The sequence below is a fragment of the Melopsittacus undulatus genome, chromosome 1, assembly GCF_012275295.1.
Source record: "Melopsittacus undulatus isolate bMelUnd1 chromosome 1, bMelUnd1.mat.Z, whole genome shotgun sequence".
Classification (NCBI taxonomy): Eukaryota; Metazoa; Chordata; class Aves; order Psittaciformes; family Psittaculidae; genus Melopsittacus; species Melopsittacus undulatus.
Window position 1 is genome coordinate 71,139,050 of NC_047527.1, and position 12,149 is coordinate 71,151,198.

Below are 12,149 nucleotides of genomic sequence, written 5' to 3' on the forward strand. Positions count from 1 at the left end.
TTGCTGACAGATGGCTGCCTCCACAGCATGGTGAGCGATACCGGGAAGCTCCTGCCCTCTGCTTGCAACACACCATCTTCTGAGGAGCCAGTGACCGGTGACCACAAGCACCAGGGAGACGCGTGCCGAGGGTTAGTAGGGTAGAAACAAAACTCAGGTTTTCAGTTGGAAGGGGACCCTGCAGGTCCCAGGGCTTGAGCACTGGCTGCGGACAGCTGGTGGCCACTTGGATAACAGATGTGCTGCTGGAGCAGGTAATCCCAGCACAACCTGGTCCCTACCTTGAAGTATGGTGTAGGCAGCTGAGGTAGCCTCAGGTAGGGAGGGAACAAAAAGCCTATAAGTTCTTTGTTTAGATATGCTAGGTCGCATCTTTAACTGGCATGGCTGGCTTCAAATCCTACCAAGCAGAGGAGCTGGTTCTTTGCTGTTCCTTATAACTGACATACCTGCCCCATCAACCCTGTTTCCTGGAATTAAAGATGCATTATCTTGAGGGCTGGAAGCAGAGGGGGATGTGGCTTGAGTTCCTACAAAAAAGGTTCAAATCTTATCCTAAACTTTTTTTGCCCAAATTACATAATTAATTCCCTCAAATAAATATCTTCAACCCCCCAAATAAAAATCTTCAACCTGCTACCCAACAAGCTGCAGTGGGAAAGCGTAATAGCCATGATCCTATTTATTAATTTCAGAAGTCTCCTCACTTGCTTCTGAATGTCACCAGTACATCTGAGATCTGCTGTCCCTCTCTGTTCCTCATCCAAGATGGCTTCCCTCACCATGTTGAGGATAGACTTGCTAAAAGAGAGCATGTAGACTGCAGGACTGCAATCGGGTTGGGGAACAGACTGTTGTCTGCAAAAAAAGTTCTGTAGTCTCACAGAGTGTTCTGCCTGTTGCACATGTACTATACCACTGCTTAATATCCAGTAATGCTATCTTTCTTTATTCTGCTCTTAAACTTCAACTCCAGACAAGCAATTTGTTTAACATCTATATGTAGTTCTCAGAAATGACTACAACCATGCAAAACACAAAAGCCACCTTTTTGTGGCTATCATTCAACAATTTGCATCAGTTCCTATGGGACTGAAGAGCTTTCAATAGGTCCATTTTTAATGAAGTAGTCAGTGGGAAATGCAGCTTCTCTTGGCAGGAGGGAAAACCCTATAATAGTAACCTGCTCAGTTACTGGAAATGTGATGTGTTTATGGCAAGTGGTATAGTACAAGTGGTTGGTGTAGACCCTTATTTCTTCTGTAAGCATGTCTAAACACAAAGGAAGAAAAAAGAAATGCCCGTGCATCAATTACTGCCTTTGAGAGCCACCTGTTTACTATTAATCAGTTGGTTACTATACATTTTTCCACAGTGAATTCCAACCAAACAAAGAAAACATCCAAAGAAACACCCACCAGAAGGGCATTTTATTCAGAATGCACCTTTCTTCTCCCTATTGCTAGGGCTTCAGCAGGACTGGAGTGACAAGGGGAGGAGGTGGCAAAGGAGGACATTTCTTCTATTTTCATATTCCCACATTTACCTGCCTTTGGCATGACAAGCCTTATGTTCAGCATTTCTGCAAATCGAGCAGCATGTTTCTTAGCTGTATTCCTCCCTGCCTCTTGCTGCCATGAGGCATAATTCAGTTTGAAAACACATCCCATTCTTAAAGGGAGAGGTAAAATGGACAAATAGATTACATATTGTTTTCTTATTTGTTTGATTTTTAATAGATATAACCTGGAGTACAGTTTGTTGGGTTTGGCTTGGTGGGTTTTGGGGTTTTTTTCAGTGGAATACTCCTAGGCTTGCTTTCTGTGAGGGTGGATAGCTACCTGTCCTGAACCAGACGTCCTCAGTTCTCAAAGAGATTACTTCAGCATTTATCTTGAAATAGGTGATATTAGGGTATTCAGTAAAGCTGATCCATTTCCCAGGGGTGTAACACGAAGAGAAAAGAGAGCTGGTGGAGAAGTGATGATGGAAATACTTTTCCATCTAATGATTATATAGAACAATTAAGCATGGTTCCTAAATACAGATAAAGTTCCACAAGCAGCAAGCAAATTGATAAAAGGAAAAAAAAAAGAGAAAAACCAAAAACACCCCCAAAGAATCAACCAACCAACCAAAAAAACCAACAACAAAAAACAAAAATCCCAAAACCCAACCAAACAAAAAAAGAACTTTAAAAAATTCTAAAAGGTGTTTTTAATCCCTCCCAGGGAAAAGTTGTACTCTAACATATGGTAATTCTGTGGCATCTGGTAAAGAGAATGAAATCCCATCTAACTTCAGCTCAGGCTCTGTACCAGCAAATAATACAGGACAGGTCACCTTTCCTCCCCCAGTTCTGCAGTGACAGAAGCATGTTGGTTTTGTCTCTGTGACTGTTAAAAGGTTTTTCACAATGGACTTGGGCATAACATGTCTTGGGCTAAGAGCAGAATTTACCTCTTTGCCTTTGGTATGGTACATCTACAAATATGAAACTATCCCCTGATTTTCCTCCCTTTCCTCTTCTGCTCTAGAATCAGCAGAAACCTTGTCACTGACTTGCCAGAAAGGAAGAGGTCTATGTACAGATACAAGGATTTGCACCAAAATATCTGCTGGATATCAATTTGTAAATTAATAGAACTTTACAAAGATTTATCTAAAAGAATGCTGGTTTGGAAATGTCTATGACATGAGATTCTGAATAACTGTTCATTTTAGCAAGAAAAAGAATTGTTTTGTAATTTTTCAATGTAAGATTTATCTGGAGAATCAAATTTATCACTAGCATAATAAGTGTGTGTGAGTTCATTCTCTTAAATGCAGTGGCATCTATTTAGGTTAGCAGCTAATTTAGGAGCCTGAAGTTAGAAATCAAAACCTGGGTACGCGGCTGACTGAAGCAATCCTGGTCTCAAATGCTGACTGTGTGTAGCTCTCGTTTATAGTAAGAAAGGGAACAGCACCTAGGTGTTAATAGATATTTCTTCTATTTAGGAATCAAAATATCTTCAAAGTTCGGTTTGGTCCCTTGCTGAAAGAGCTACAGAGCTCTCCTTCAGAATAGATACAACTATTCCTTCAAGTATTTTCCAATGCAGAACTCTGACCCGTATGTTTTCATCTTCAGACTCCAATACCAGATTCACAGATAAAGCTACCATAATGCTTTGGAAAAAAATAGCAATCTTAAGCTAATGTTTTAAATAAGGAACCACTTAACTGACCATTCTCACACAAAAATTTAGGATTTAACTAAGTTAGCTTTTGTCCAGGTTACCATCTGGAGCCCAAAGAAAATTTACATGTGGCTGATTTGCCTCCTTGCTACTATTTCTACAATATAACTTGTGCTATATCTTAAGAATATATCATATATGCCCTGTGAATCACTGAGATATTCCTCCATTTATACCTGGTGTCATCTACAACCAGGAATGGATTTGGGACCTCTTAGGATTCTGGGTGTAGATAGGAAGAAGTAACTGCAAGTTGAAGATTTTCTTATCTTTCAGAATACAGCAAATTAATTATTTGCAAGTCCTCGCTTCTTATTTCATGTCCCATTTTACAATGCAAATTCAAAAGTAAGCCTCCTGGTAGAGAAAATGAATGCTTAGCATTTATACAGTGTTTTATCAATTCAAACAAACGTGTAAGCATGTCAGCCCTACAAACCCTGCTCTCTTAGCATGTTAAAGACCACAAGATTGGGCCACCAATATAATTCAGTGGTGTCACGTAATCCAAAGACTAGACATTTTGTTTTCTTCTTTGTTTTCCAAACTACATGTGTCCTGATTTCTCTGGGCAGCATGAGCTTCACACTCAGCACGTTAGGACCTCACTTTTGGTATGGAAATTAAATCACAAATTTTAACATTTACGGAGCCCTTTTGGACTTAAACCAGCACACCTAAACTCAGAGTTGTCCTTCCATCTACAGATAGCTCTTCTTCTGGTGCTGCGGAGTTCACAAACACACATCATGTCCAACTGCATGTTTCCTGACTATCTGTAGTTGTAGCCTTGACGAGTACACAGAAAGGTCCCTGAAACAACACTTCTGTCTTGTGTGCACCCCACAGCAGCAGGTACACATTTCATGAAGCCTCAGAGCAGAAAATATGAGCACTCATGAAGTTTGAATTGGAGGGAGAAGGAACCTTCTACAAGGAACCTGGTATTCTGCAGATGCATTTGGAAATATAAAAGAGTGGGGAACTAGCATTCCTTAGCATCAGCAGCTCTGGGTTAACTGCAGTAAAACAAGCAATCAGAGAAGCAAACCCCAGCCTTGCTTCCACAGCCACCGCAGGGAAAGGGCTGATTTTGCAACACCCCTGCTTGTGCAAATAGCCACATGGAAGGAAAAGGGACCACTGGCACATTTTATTGGAGCAGCTGCCCCTAAGCAAGTGCTCCTGTGTGAGCACATCCCTTCTTTGTGGTCTTTGACATGTCTTACTGCTCCTCATCACATAGGCTGCAGCTTTAGGAAACTAAAATTCCAAACCAACAATCAAAACCATAAAAACCCAACCCACTTTGCCACCTAAACTAAAGCAAAGCTCCTAAAATGAGTCCTAGATTCAATTACCCATGACATATAAGGAGAAGTTTAAGAAATAAATTAGTAAAGTTAAACCAGGCCTCAGCCTGGAAGACACAGTACAGTTGAACACCTATACCCCTTAACATACATGACAGGAGAATTCACACATTAATGTCAGGTTAGGAGTGATAAGTATGGGTCAGCAGTCTTTTTGGTTTTAAGATGGGAGTTTCATCTACCTGCAGAATGATAATACAGCTTCATTTCTAATTGCACCAGACAATCTTCACCTAGTAGACCTTGCATTCACTGAAGTCGATAGATTTGAACCAGCAACCAAGAGAGGAGATGAAAAGGAGATGCAAAAGTATGTAACATTTAGTTTCCTTTTAAACAAAAGACCTTTTTTTTTAATGGACTTCTAACTTCACATACAAATGTGCTATATATGTCGGTACATACAACAGGAAGGCTGTTAAGCACAGCAGAAAGGTAGTATGTATTGCACAACCAGTGGAAATACTTGAAGAATACTGCTAGAACTCTACAAACTATTTTTAATTAAAAGCATCCAATATCTCAGCAAGCAGCTGATAATTAGCTTCATTATTGTAATTTAATATGCTAGACTTCACAATCTCTGTGAATGACTCTACTTTAGAACCATTTTAATTCTATTTTTAATTTCCGCCTCATCACACAGCTCAATGTAAATAATAACTACAAGGATGAGAGGTTGTCCTTTCTGAAAACTGAGAACTGCGAGTCATAATAAGCACTTCTGTGTCCTTCCATTTCTGTTTGGAGAAAAACCCTCCAGGTATTTTAAAGGACTGCACTAAAACAATAAAAAAAAAAGGTTTAAACTAAGTAGATCAATTTGTCTCCCTCTACACTAATTCCATATTCAGCATTTGCTACAAAGTCTCAGGAGATGTTTAGTTTATTCAGTTGTTTCTCTCTTCCTGCCTAGTGTAAATTCTGGTTAACTGCACGAATTGACAATACAATTATGAGCATACAGTGAAATTTCAATGGAGAGCTCCTGTCTGCAAAATGAAGGAAGCACTGTAATTCAACACATGAGATTAAGAAAAGGACTCTGTTAACAGTTCAAATGTGAAACATTTATATGTCTGTGTATGTAAAATTCATTTCCATGTTAGTGAACAATTGTGAGGGTGTAAGAAAAGTTGTCTCAAAAGATCCTACATAATTCTCAGTTCTTTGGGAATCCTTTTTCAAAGCACTGAAGAATGATCTTTTATGCACTTGTGTATTTTCCGTATGCATTCTTGTTAGTATTCTACTGTGTTTGAGCTATATACATGTAACAATTCATCGTTAAAGGACAAAAGAAAAAATCTGTTATTTTATTAACTTTATGTGCAAATTACTGGACTTGCAAATATGAAAAGACTCTTCCTTCAAGTTTTTGAATTGCAACCAGAGTCATTATAAACTGTTTCCACAAGATGAGAAAAATATGAAGGTAATTTTCCTAATTAAGGCCACATTTTATTAACACATTAAACTCTGTCACCTTTATTCACTAAAAATAAAGCATAAAAGTGTAATAAATTCACAGTGACAAAGAAAATGCACACATTTCCATCTTATAAATAAACTGCCTAAAACAAGGTGAGGTGTGTAAATTAAGGCACTCAATCTGAGAACACAGCACATTCTCAAGTGGCCAAATTGGGCTCCTGGATGTTCTTCCAGGGCTCTCACATGTGAGAAGGCAAGCAGCAGATGCAAAATTATTTTTTTGTATCCATATATATAAAGATGATTTTAAAAGCATAGGATGCACAGCATATCTAAATATGCAATAGAAAAAACATAAAAATATCCCTCTATGTCTAGAATTGTATTGCAGAGTATCCCCAACAATGCCACTGGTTAATTCATCCAAATTAGAGGAGGTTTCAATAACCCTATTTTATGATCACAGAATTGCTTCCTAATTTCCCTTCAAACTGTTCAAGCTCTTACAGATTATTAAAGGACATTATCAGCCTGAATAAGCATATTAGAGCTGTGTGATTTATTTTTTTCTCCTCAATAAACCTAAAAATAACTCCTAAAAATAACTATAATTGAAATGAATTAGCAAATTTCTCCACACTACATGTTTCAGTTAACTCACTCTGCTTTTGCAAATATTTTGGACCCAATCCACTACGGACAATTCCAGCTTTATATTGCAACTGCTCCACTGTTCTCAGCGAGTTGACACAAATGGAAAAATGAAGCAATGCAGTGGGGAATCAGATCTATCTTACGGAGCAAGTTTCTCTTTTACTGAGAAAGCTAGAGCAACAGGGATCACAAGAAGAAATGTAAACCTTCCACATGAAATACACTTAAAAAAAAAGCTAAAGAAGTGGACAGTTCCCACTGCTTAAAAAAATTGTGCCAATTTCAGTGTGACTGCTTTTCAAAAACTGCAGTCAGAATGGCCCCCCAAAAGGGCCATTTAGACAAGAAGTGTGAATGTACCATGCAGGTCCCAAACCTGTACTCTTTTATCCCCATGCATTTGCAATGGTACAAATAAAGCTAAGAACATGCATGTATCTTTTCAGGACTAGGACCTATCTTTGCAATCACTCCACTGTGTTGGTGGTGACTGTCTGAGTGCAAAAAAAAACATGCAAACCCCCCTGCAATCTCTTCTAGCTCACCAACTTAAAGCCTGGAGGAAGGTGTGTCTTAGAGGAGAAATTATTGGGCTTTTAATAACAAAGCATCAGAAAATACTCTCAGGGGCTAACATAATTATTTCTAAGTTTAGGGAGCAAACAACACTCTTGTTGGCTCCAAGTTGTAGTTACATTTATGTATAGATTACAGACATAGGGACAACAACCCGCAGTTGACCTTGAAAGTGGAGTTTTCCAGCTGAAGTCAGTCCTTTTTACTGGATAGTCACTAGGAGATAAAACTCCTGCAGCTACTTTGGACGAATGGAAGGTATTTAAAGTAGCCTCCTGTTTAAAAGTTGCCATAAAGCTGACAAGACAGAGACTGCCTATTTTGCCTCAGATGCAGTTCACACTCATCTCTAAATGCTATTCCAGCAGGGGAAAAAATAATCTTTGGATTACAGAAAAAAAATACCAGTGAAGAATAGGTCTTTGCCCTTTCAACTTTTGCGTTGAGTTGCAAGCATTTAAAAACTCTTCCCAAAGAATCACAGTCCCAGAAAAACTGAATGAGAGCCCTTACCATCTATTCCTTAACTGACACAATGTACTTCCAGTGTCCTGAAGGTACGTAGCAACTGCATTTAACCCAGCGGTGTTTGTTCAGCAGCGCAGCCTCCTATTCTCTCTTGCTTATTTTTTGAGTTAGGAAGGGTTCTGAGAGGAAGCAAATAATTCCCAAGCCTTTCTTTCTGTGTGATTTTGTACTTCCTAGAAAAGTGGGGATTGTTGACTGGGAGGGGAATGCCAGGGGAGCCCACTACAATGCCAGCAGCACATCCCACCGTACAGTCATAAGGATGACAATCTTTTCCAAATTGCTGCAGTATGTTTTACTACTTTACTATATTTTCTTTGGTCTAATTCAATTACTTTTAATAATAGTGGAAAGTAATGACTGGTCAAAATGTAATCAAATACATATGTGAATCTTGACAGAAAAACAATAAAATTCACTATGGACCCAGCTCTTCTTGCACATAAAACAAGAGGAAAAGAAAAAAATTCCCACAGGTCTTCAATGGAAGCTTTTCCTGACAAAGAGCCACACAATTAGGCTGTGATCCATGACTTTTGATATCCTCTGGACTTTTTAGGTAACCGCTGCCAAAAACGACCTTCCAGAACAGCATACAATTCATTATGCCCTGTTGCTGAAATACAGACTGGACCCATTTCCTTGTTTTCTGCAAGATTGTGACGTTAGTGTAAGAAGTACCTAAGCTCAAATAAAACATATCTGGAAATGTTTCTGGCCACATTTTGGAGTTATCCAATTTTAATGATGAGAAACAAGTTTTGTTTTGTAAAACTCTGTGGATTGATTCTTCACTTACATTTCTTCATTGCTATGCAGTGGAAGTGGCAGGCACACTACGTTTTTGGTATTAAGGTCCACAAAGGAAAGCAAAATTGCTACAGTAACACCAAGATGGAGGCTATTACATTTTTTTTTTTGTTGTTATTGTAAAATGCTTGTAACACAAGTGACAAAAGTGTCATTCATATGTACAGAAGAAAACCAGACCATTCCCCGAATGAGCATTGGCAGCCAGAAGCTGAGGTGGGAAGTCACAGGTGTATGACAAGCTTGCCTCTCCACTGCAACTCCTGAGTGTGAGACCGACTGAAAATACATCAACTCACTTTACTCGCTAAGAGTTAAGTAGCCACCCTGAGAAATACTCAGCTAGTATAAAAGATGCACACAGGATTGGCATCTAAGCTTCTCCAGTTACTGGAAGTATAACGAGCAAAGAGACAGGAGTTCCCTGACCTCTCTTCACACTACTACACTGGGCCAGAAAGAGTGATTCCTCTTTAATTGCTGGGGTCCACCAGTCCTTGCTGACTGAATTAAGACAGTCAGTACAATTTCATATGATGACTCTGCATTCCTGTCACTTCTCCTGGAGGCTGTACACAGGTACAGGCATCAGCGCAGGTTTGAAATCCTGGCTCCTATGTCCAGCACAGGACTTCCATTGCCTTCAGGCTAGTCAGTCCTGTACCTCGATGGATAAACCTATCTTTTCCTTGGCTTCTTATCTTAAATTTGCCTTATCATTAGGGATATAATTTCTATTTTATGTTTTTAATAAATTTGCAGGATATCAAACTCTAATTTAGGCATCTTAACTCCAAAAAAAAAAAAAAAGAGCACATGGATAGTCACCAATATTAATATTTGTGAGAAAATCTTTAAGGTTGGAAGCAAATCTGGAAAAAACAGAAACATGAACTAAGGAAAGTGCAGAGCTCTGCAGTATTTCGGGCACTTCCCTCCCTTCCCCTCTCCCCCCAGTTCTGTTAAGCACAGCTATCATTTGAAGAGTTCTTGGTCTTGCTCTACACTTAGCTTCTTATGTCCACATGCAGCAGCTTCAGACTTTGATAAAGCAACAAAGCATACAGCCATCAAGCTAAAACTTGATAGATTTGCTCAGGATTGAGGTATCTTGAGGGAGTGGGGGCTAATGGCAGTCTAAGCAGTATATCCTGTATTTTTTTAATTCACTTTAAAACAAATATTTATGAGTTAAAATCCAAACATAGCATGTCAATATTAGAAAGAAAATTCTCATGTGAGTGATAACACCTTTTGGAAAAGGGACATACTATGAACTCCTGTATGCTACTGTTATATTAACCCATGAAGAGGAATACTAGTTTACATGGGGACATGAACAAGCGCATTCTCAATTTTCTGACAATTTCCCTCATTAGAGAACAGAAAAAAAAAATAAGCAAAGTTACCTAAGGGGAAAAATTTGATTTGGAAAATTCAGAAGTAACTACATTTTCATACAAGAAAGCCATCCCATCCTGCATTTCACTAAGACTGAACACTTAAACTCTGTGATTTGCTAGCAAAGCAAGAGAGCAGTGCCACAAGCCACCCAGAATGTGCCCCAGCTCAGCTGATTTGGAGGAATTCTAAGTACTTTGAAGGAACTTCTGTACTTACTTCTAAATGCAATATATTAATATGCTTTTTCTTTGCATGATTTCAATGATCATTTATAATGTTTAACAGAGAGTCATACTGCATGGTGCTCTGGTATGTATGGGAATTGCAATTGATGTGAGCAGTCAACTGAAGCTAACAGAGCACGTCTTTTAAAGGATTTGGCCCTTAAATGCATTACAGCTTCCAATTTTAAACCTAGGCTATTGAATATAGCAAATGGGTTGTTAGGATGAATGCAACAAATACAAACAGGATTAGATACCTGGCTTATTTCATTTGGGTGGATTTTGGACAGCTGGACAGTAAGGGTATATGGATGTAACCTTGGTAGCATCTAACTATCAAAAAGAAAAATACCTAGCCTGGAAGCTCTCATTCTAACTTCTGATCCCTACACAAAGTCCTTTGGAAACACTACTTAAACTAAAACCAAACAATATTATGTTCCTTTATAGTAATTTACATAGTTTAAAGATAATTTGCAATTATAAACTACAATAATTTCTAACACAATATTATTAACTCTTTAACAATTTGGGAAGCAGAATGCTTTGCACAACTGTCTGTCACCGTCACCATACCTTCTAGATCAAGGCAGAAAAGTAATCCAAGAAGTAATCAAGTTTCTTGAAGCACAAAATTAAAAGTTTCCCTAGAATTGACTGCTGCAGTGGGAAGTTGTTTCTTCACATACACCGTTTCTAACTACACGCATCTTCTTTAGTAACGACTACACAGCGAAATACCCCTTCACAGAGAGGGTAACTTGGCGGAGCCTGGTGAAAGAAAACCTCCAGCTGTGACAGGCTGTGTCGCAAGGAGGAAAACTTCTGGTGGCCCCGCTATTCGGAAGTCAGCAACTTCTCCTCTTAACGCCGTTCCCCTCAAGCGCGCAATGGCTGCTAGTTTTACAAGTTCTTAATAGCTTTTACAACCTCCGTACCTGCCTTCCCGCTGCAAATTCCAGGCGCCAGCAATTCGAACTGGGGCTTTGAATAAGCCGAGGTGCTGCAGTTGACATGAGGAGGCGAGAAAGACCGGCCCGCACCCGCTCCTGCACGGGGGCAACGTTCCCACCGCCCCGCCGCCTCCCCACCTTTCGAATCAATGAACTCCCCTTCCCGGCCGGCGCCTGACGGCTGCTGCTCTCTGACATTTGAAGGGAGCGCTACTGAACTCCTGGATCACACCCCAACAGCGGTACAATGTTTTTAAATGAAAAAAAAAGGTTGAAAATAAAAAACCCCAATCAAACAAAAAGCCGGTGGGACGCGGAGGAGGGGAACAAGGGATGGGATGGAATGACCTGCCTGTTGGGCTCCGCAGACTCCGCTTTACATTCCCGACAACTTCTCTCCGGCAGCGCCGGCTTCGCACAGCCCCTCCTCACCCCTCCCCCGCCGCAGCTCTCGGGGCTGACCCCTCTCCTGCCCTCGGGGTCTGGGACAGGTGCCCGCCCGGGACCCCTCCGCCCCGCGGTACCTGCTACACGGGGGCCGGGGTGAGCGGCAGCTGTGGCGGCGCGGCTCGGCGCCGCTCCATGTGCCGTTGCTGCCCCGCCGGCGGCGGCTCCGCGCCCGGTCCCTCCCCCGCTGCTCCCGCCCGCTCTCCGCCCCGCTCCGCACCCGCGCACGCCGGCGCCCCTGTCGCCACCGCCCGGGCGGGCTGCGGGGGGGTTCTACCTGGCTAGGTGTTCTACCGGAGCCCCCGCAGGCTGCATAGGGCTGGAGGTGCAGGAAGGGGGCCGGGCTCCTCTCCGCCCCGCCGGGCACTCCAGGGTCCCGGCTCCAGCGGTGCTGGGGTTTTGAGGTCTCCCAGCGCAGCAGGCAGCACCCAGACACTGCGATACAGTTGGATGTGACCTGCCGGCAGATGCAGACATCCACCTGTGAGGCCTCAGAGCTGAAGT

The 12,149-nt window shown here is 41.1% G+C and overlaps 1 protein-coding gene across 1 annotated transcript in view; it reads right to left on the bottom strand.

Annotated features, from left to right (window-relative positions):
- The window catches only part of IKZF1 (IKAROS family zinc finger 1), a 67,264-nt gene extending 55,499 nt beyond the window's left edge, over positions 1-11,765 (bottom strand). Inside the window, exon 1 of the mRNA XM_034068554.1 lies at positions 11,723-11,765. The gene's annotated coding sequence lies outside the window, so the exon portion shown is untranslated. The remainder of the gene's footprint in view (positions 1-11,722) is intronic.
- Positions 11,766-12,149: the final 384 nt, after the last annotated feature.